The 7,427-nt window shown below is 41.0% G+C and overlaps 1 long non-coding RNA gene across 2 annotated transcripts in view; it reads left to right on the top strand.

Moving 5' to 3' along the window:
• Positions 1 to 7,427, top strand: part of LOC111930120 (uncharacterized) — a 46,919-nt gene that overhangs the window by 22,132 nt on the left and 17,360 nt on the right. The window lies entirely within an intron of this gene.

The following is a 7,427-nucleotide window of genomic DNA, read 5'->3' as shown; positions in this document are numbered from 1 at the left end:
AAAGTGGGCATGAATTAGCTAAGTGTGTGAAGTATGTTATATCCTAAAAGAAGGTAAACCTCCCAATTCAGTGCTCTCACATAGCCTTAAATCACTATAGCCCAATCCTCAAGAGTAAAATTATTATATTTAGCTTCCTTTTAACAAGCATAATTTATCATACCCTAGCTGTCATTCTATCTTCTGTCCAATTTTTGCAGAAGCAAATATATTCTTGCATTCTGATCCTCTCAGAATGTGAGGCAAATGAGGAACTTCAGATTGAATCCTTAGTGAATGCAAAAGGAAAGCCAAATGCCCGGTCCCCGGTGCCTCTTGCCTGCCCACCCAACACATGCAAATGTTCTCTTGGGATGTGGGAAGGGTTAAGAATTGTTCTTCATGCATAAAAATGTGCATTTATCTGTTAACCCTTCATGCTCTATTCTTGAAATGTCAAAAGCATTGTTTGAGCCAACAACATCTGCAGCATTAAGATTTCTGTACTGCCCAACATTCCTGAGGAACAGCAAACACAGAAATGTTCATTTCTTTCTGGAAGCTGTCTAGTTAAGGGTTAGTTTCAGCTGACTGCTGCACCAGTACCTTTCAAGATCATTTCATGGAGAAATTCAACTAAATGAAACGGAAAACAGCCTTAAGTGACCTTTCCAAATTGTCGTGGTCTCTCACTATGCTTCTTTACAAAACAAATTCCCGCTACCCCAATTTTCAGGATTAAACCAAAGCAAGAGGTCAAACGTGTGCATTTCTACAAAGAAATTAATGCCAAGACAAGAAGTCAGGCATTGATGTGCCCTGGCGTCCTGGTTGCTGGCTGCTCTCACTGGTCTCCAGGCTGTCCTTCGAGCTGTCCTTCTCTGTGTCCCAAATGAAACACGCATCCCTCTGAGCTCCCTGAACATAGTTTGAAAGGGCTTTTGAAGAAACACTTTCCTCCAAGGAATTAGTGTGCAGTGTTAATGGTGTACTGCTTTAGGAAGAAGAAAATCTTCCAATGGAAAGAGTCCTGCTTATGTGACCCACCTAATTCAGCCTAATTCAGGCAGAACCATTGCTCTTTTCCTGTTGTGTCCTCCTCTGAATTTCAGACAGGATCAGTGAACATTTTGCCCTTCTATCTTGTACCAAGGAAGGTGACAAAAAACTTGCAGCAATGTGACTGGTTACTTGGTTAGTTCCATTCATTTGCAAGTCCCTTGGTGATCACAGAATCTTGCAGGATTTAGTAAATCTCATAACTGAATTTTCCAGCTAAGGCTGTCCATGGGTATTTTCACTGTGTTTCTTGTGCCTCAAGTTGTGAACAGTTCATGAGGCTAGATTAGTATCAAGAGAAAAGCCTAAGAAAGATTTTGTGCTTGTAAAAGAGACCTTGTGTTTCTCATCCATGGACAGAGAGGGAAGAGTTTATTTAACTGGAACAGTTCACAGGTCTGTGGTTGAGATATATTTGGTCTTCTGGTCACTAAAACGCATAAGCTGCCTTTGCAGGCAGTGACAAAGGCATACAGAGGTTTGTGTAGCAACTAAGAGGTTACCTTTCTGTGCCTTTGAGTTTCAAGGATTTTGAAACAGGTTCAAACACTTTCTGAAGTTTCATCTTTCGTTGACTCCCTTAATCCCCCCAAGCTTGGCACCATTTCTCACTCATGTTTATATTTCAATCTCAAGTTTCTTGCTTGAGAGCTATATTGTTTAAACCTGAGGCTGTCAGTGATGGTGCATCTGGGAGATTTGTTACAGATTTTCCAGCAGCTTCTCACGGTTTGGAGTGTGTGGGTGTGTGTGAGGGGGGTGCATGTTCAGGGAAGATGTGCATGAACTCTGTGTCAGGCTGATCTCATTCATGGCAGCTCATTTTAGCTTTGCATGTTTTGTCACTGGGCCTGAATGCCCATGAACTAACATACCAAGTAGTACCAAAAAACTCTCCAGCCTGTTACAGCTCTCTGGATAATATCCACTGCTGTCTTTTCCAGTGGCCAGTGATGAAATCCCAACAAAAAGTCTGAGATCAATCAAGAGAGACCTCATGGCCTGGTTGAAGGATCTGGAGTGCAAAGGGTGTTCTCCTCTATCCTGCCAGTTGCAGGAAATAATGGGGATAGAAGCAGGAAAATCACACAGATGCCTGCAGCCTCACCTGGCTCTGAGCCTGCTGTTACCAGCAGAATTTTTGATCATAGGTCAGTTTACATGGCACTGAGCTTTCTGGCAACAGATGGAAAAAAAGGATCTTTGGTCAAGAGTTAGCAGGTAACCCAGATTTGAAGAGAGGAGGGGATAAAACTGGGATGAGTAGGGATAAGCACCACAATTTCTGCTGGTTTTATTTTCCAGACACCAAAATATTTCCAGGCATTCTGCCTATCTTCATTAGGACCCAGAGTCATCCTTTCTCATGGACCATGCTGGAGGAAAACCCAATGATGTCTGCAAAACTTGCCTAGCACAGAGGACTTCAGCCAAACCTGTCACAGGGCAAACTGCTCCCCAGACCAGGTTGCTCAGGCCCCCATCCAACATAGCCTTGAACACTTCCAAGGACAGGAGCAAGGACCTTAGAAGGGGGACTCAGGTTTACAAAGCTACAGAATCTTCAAGGTGTAAAGGAAGGTATACCTTTGTTCAGACTTACCTAAAGACCCAGGTTTTTATGCATGATGCCCTTCTAGGCTCTGGTGAGTAGGAACAAAAAATTTGGCCTCCATTTAAGAATGATTAAATGTATTTTTCTAAGACAAAGACAAATTTGTTAAACCAAGAAAGAAACCTATTGTGTGTACAAATCTCTAAATCAGCCTTTCATATTGTCCCACACATTTTAAACAGAAAAATGAAAACATTTTAGGGGAGCATCAGATGCTGCGTATCACCAAATGCATACAGATGATGGTCCTCAGGTCAGAAAAAATATGAGATTTTTAACTTTATATCCTTTCTTTACTCGCTTTTACACAAGATCCTTACTTCCATGTAGAGGTTGTAGTGAGGTGGATGTCATTCTCTTCTCCCGAGAAACAAGTGACAGGGTGAGAGGAAACTACCTCAAGTTGCACCAAGGGAAATTCAGATTTTATAATAGGAAAAATTTCTTCGCCGAGATTTTCTTCACTGGCTGTCAAGTATTGGAACAAGCTGTCCAGGTATGTGATTGTATCACTGTCCCTGGAGGTATTTATAAGAGCTGTAGATGTGGTGAGACATGGTTTAATGCTGGACATGGCAGTGCTGGGTTAACAGTTGGACTTGATGATCTCAGAGGTCTTTTCCGGCCTAAATAATTCTATGATCTCCTGTGTAGATAGACACCTTGAATATTTGCCATATAGACTTATGAGAGAAATAGGCACTTTTATTTTGCCTTTTTTATGGGCCTTATAAATTACAAGATGAAAGGTATTTTTAAATGGTGATAATTTTTACAGCACTAAGTTGATCTCTCCTACTGTTTTCTAACCCTTGAGCTGTCTCAGATTGATCAACCTTATTGTTTCCTAACTCCTCTGACCTTAGTCTGTAGGGAAATTCCCATCATATTTCAAAGGTCAAAGACACACCCTCAATTTTTCTTCCCCTTTAAAAAATAACAGAAGGTTGTGCAAAGCCTTTTGACCCTCATTTCTGGTGACATGAGAAAAATGGCTGTCACTCCACCTGATACTCTTTAGCAGGGATGTATCTACATACTTCTGTTTGTTGGAGTAGCTGCCCACTCACAGCAGCTAAAACTGGGAGGTGGCAAAGGTAGTTAGAGGAAGAGTAGAATCTGAAAGTAGAAGATCTAAAAGTAGAACCATTTCACGTCCCAGCAAACTGGATTTTGGGTTAAGAGACCAGTGCCTGTGGGAAGTCTATGGCCCTTCTTACCTTCTGCCAAGTAGAAGGCAAGAGAGAAAACAAGTTCTCCCATATTGTAGTAAATCAAATTTCTTGAGTTAAAAAGTGTACAAAGTCTTTTTGGCATCAAAGTGAATCCAGCAAAGCATCCTTTTCTGTAGAAAAATCAAAACCATGCTGTTGAGCTGGCTGGAAAACCAGTTGTCTTTCCTATCTGTCTCCAGCTACAAATGTAAGCAGCTGTTGCCAGACAAACTCAAGAAGCTGAAGAGCTGCCTATTCTTCACCACCAAGGCTCTAGTCAGGCTTTGTTTTTTCTCAGTGTTTTTTTCTGTCACCAGTTTTAATTTTAACACTAAAAACATTCAACACTGTCTTCTCACAATAATTTCTGTGAGCAGAAAATGTGCAGCATGTGAATCATTAACATACAGTGATCATTCCACATAAAACCATCATTCTCCAGCCTCACCCTGTCTGGTGTAGACAATCTTTAGAATGCAAGGGAATGGTATCTCAGAGGAAACCTGGGAATTTGTTCTATGATGCAGCCTTGTTTATACATGCTCCTGGTTTCTTTTCGCTTATGGACTCTCCTGTCAGTAGCACTGTTTCTGTGTGGGATTACACCAAAAAATCCAAACAAATGAAAAATAAACAAAACAAAAAACAAAGAAAGAAAAAAAAAAGGTGGAAAATCTCTACCTTTTCAGAGGATAGAAAACTTGCGGGAGTAGCTGCTAGAAAAGTCAGCAAAAGCCTGGATAATGCTGAGTATGGCATGATTCTTATTTAGAGGATTGACATGTGTAGGAGTGAACATGTGATGCAGTGTGTTCATGACATCCTCTGCTGTGATTGACCTCAAACTGTTTGGTGTTGGTGAGTTCTGGATGGAGGCAACAGGGTTAATCAGGTTTCTCTGCTTCTGTAGCTGAAAGAAAGGAAACTAGATTAGTATTTATTGTATTATCATCCCCACACTTTCTACATCATATAAGTCAAAGTCTCAGGTCACTCTTATGATGGTGAGTGATAAATAATAATAATAACATGTTGCAAACTAGGAAACATCAGATGAAGGCACTTTAATAGACTGTGAACAAAGTCCACTTTTGCAAATCAAAATCAGAGATGTATCTGAATCAGAGTCATCTCACTGTGGAATTCTCCAGCATCCATTTGTACACCCCAGCAATACTTCTCCAAGCAGTGTGAGAAGCTCTGTGATGACAATTTTATTAAAAACTGTGAAAGACTGTGTCATGGACTAATCCGATGACAACTTCTTCCTACTAATCTCAAGAGTTTAGTCAAATTTATTTAAATCTGCAGGCCTTTGTTCATAAGCTGAACACTAAGGCTCAGGTATTTCTGTGCAAAGCCAAGTACATAGCATGTACTGGGGCTGACTTGTGAGAATTCACAAGTGCAGAACCATATCTAAAAGACTGTATCAAAAGAGAAGTCTTTTCCCACATCCTTAAGAAATGAGAATTTTTCTTAAATATCTGCACAGAGTAGCAGAGAAAGGAGAGGCAATCTTTTTTTTATGGCTCATTTATTAGGGTTATACCTATACCTATACATTTTGTTCATACAGCCTTTGAGATCCATTCTGTACTGTGCAGAAACTCCTTATTTATAGTTATTATATATTTATCTTAGTTATTGATGTTTACAAGGTTATGAACAATTTCCTGTCTGGATTATTCTACAGTTTGTATGATGCTTTATCAAAGCAAAAGCCACACTGCAAGAAATCAGACAGTTGCTTTGCACAAGGTGATAAGCTGTTGCACAACCTTACATGTTTGGTCTCACAGACTGCAAACTGAGTTTCTGGAAAGATCTTTCTGAAATGAAGCTGCTACAGTATATGGGCATTTTCCCAACTGGTAGAAGCAAATCCCATCATTTTACCATTTCAAAAGAAATATGAAGGGAGAAAGGTAAGCAGAGAAGGGAATTTAAAAAGAAGCACAGAGTGGAGAGATTAATCAGTTGAAGGGGAGCAGGAGAGTGCAGTGAGAGAAGGAAGGAGGGTCCTCGAGGCCTATAACTTTGCCAAAAGGGAGCCTGTAGGCTTCAGTCACATTTGTCAGCTATCATCTTGTGTAACAAGAGGCAATTCTCTTGGGACAATGCGCTGTCCTGAAATGGCTGGCTGGGACACTGCACCCAGGTGGCCCTTGACCAGCTCAATTAGCCGTGTTTCTTGGCATGGCACCTGTTATGCTGGGGAGGTAAAATGTGGCACTCCCTCTGAGTCACCTCTCCTTGTATTCACACCGTGCAACAGCACCTTGCATCAGAGCTGCTTCTCCCTCCAGCCATGTCACATCCCTGGTGCGAGATGCATGTGACAGTAGCATGGTGAAGCTCACAAGGCACCCCATCAGCTCATAATGGAGCAAAGAAATACCTCCTCTTGTAGTGATATGTGCCTAAATTTTTTTGCTCCTGCTGTTTATGCCAGGATTCTCAAGAGACTGCTAACTAAGATACAGCTCTGGGGCACAAAAATCAAAACTATTCCTATTTTATATTTTTTTGAAAGTATCGTATTACGTTAGATGTATGGTTTTCATTCATTAATTCATTCTCACTACCTCTAGTGTCTCTGATCTGGTGCTTCTAATCATGCCAAGCATTCTATCCATGAATCCTATTCAAATCTCTTAATGATCATTTCAGACCTAAAAGGAGGTGCATCTGGGCTAGAACCCAGCAGGCTTTTGTGGCTCTAGGAGGCATGGTGTTCAGGCAGAGATAGCACCTGATCTCAGGTTCTCTGTTCATTTTCTAACACCCACAGTGGTTTGCTGTGTGACCTTAACCCAGTTACTTTTCTGCATCCTGGTCTTTGCCAGATGCAAGCAGTGAGAAAACCACTTCCTGAGCTTTGAGAGCTCTGAACAAAATTTGATAGCCCTTCTTACATGCTAAGGTCACAAAAGGAGTGACACTCTCCTTAGTTAAGTGCTTAAACAGCAGGTTTGCTTAGGTGGTACATAAGCCACGCTTGCATAAATCAACAAAGAGGATTTAAACAAAGGGGGGAAAAAACAATACAGGATAAAGGTAAACTTTCTGTACCTGAGAATGTTTCTCCACCTGTCTCTGGGCCATGCTGTGCTATATATTATCACTGTCATCTAAAGGGGTGTGTATAAGAACTTGAAAAACCAAACCAGCCTGTCTCTAAGATGTTCCATATACCACAGTCCTGCAGGTGGCTTTATTCCTGAAGTGCTGGGCTGTGCTTCTGTTGAAGCCTCCGACTCCCCTTTGCTCCCAACACCTACTTCTGGACTTAAGGAGTAATCACCTATCTAAAAGTAAGCTCAATTTCTTTACTGAAGTCATTGTTTAAAACAGAGCTGTAGGCTGTCAAAATGGTTTTGCAGCGATGATTTTATCAGGCACTGAACTGATGTACTCGTTGCCATTTTCATTTCTGCATCACCAGTTTTCTCAGTGATAACCAACTGACTTTGCTTCAATGAATTAATTGAGACAAACATGAGCCTCAACACCTTTTAATAAATTAACAATCTCAGCCTGTATCACTAAATCAGAAG

Source organism: Cyanistes caeruleus, chromosome 6 (assembly GCF_971803275.1).
Source record: "Cyanistes caeruleus chromosome 6, bCyaCae1.hap1.1, whole genome shotgun sequence".
NCBI classification, from domain to species: domain Eukaryota; kingdom Metazoa; phylum Chordata; class Aves; order Passeriformes; family Paridae; genus Cyanistes; species Cyanistes caeruleus.
Note: the sequence above shows the minus strand (reverse complement) of the source record. Positions and strands in the feature narration are given on the sequence as shown.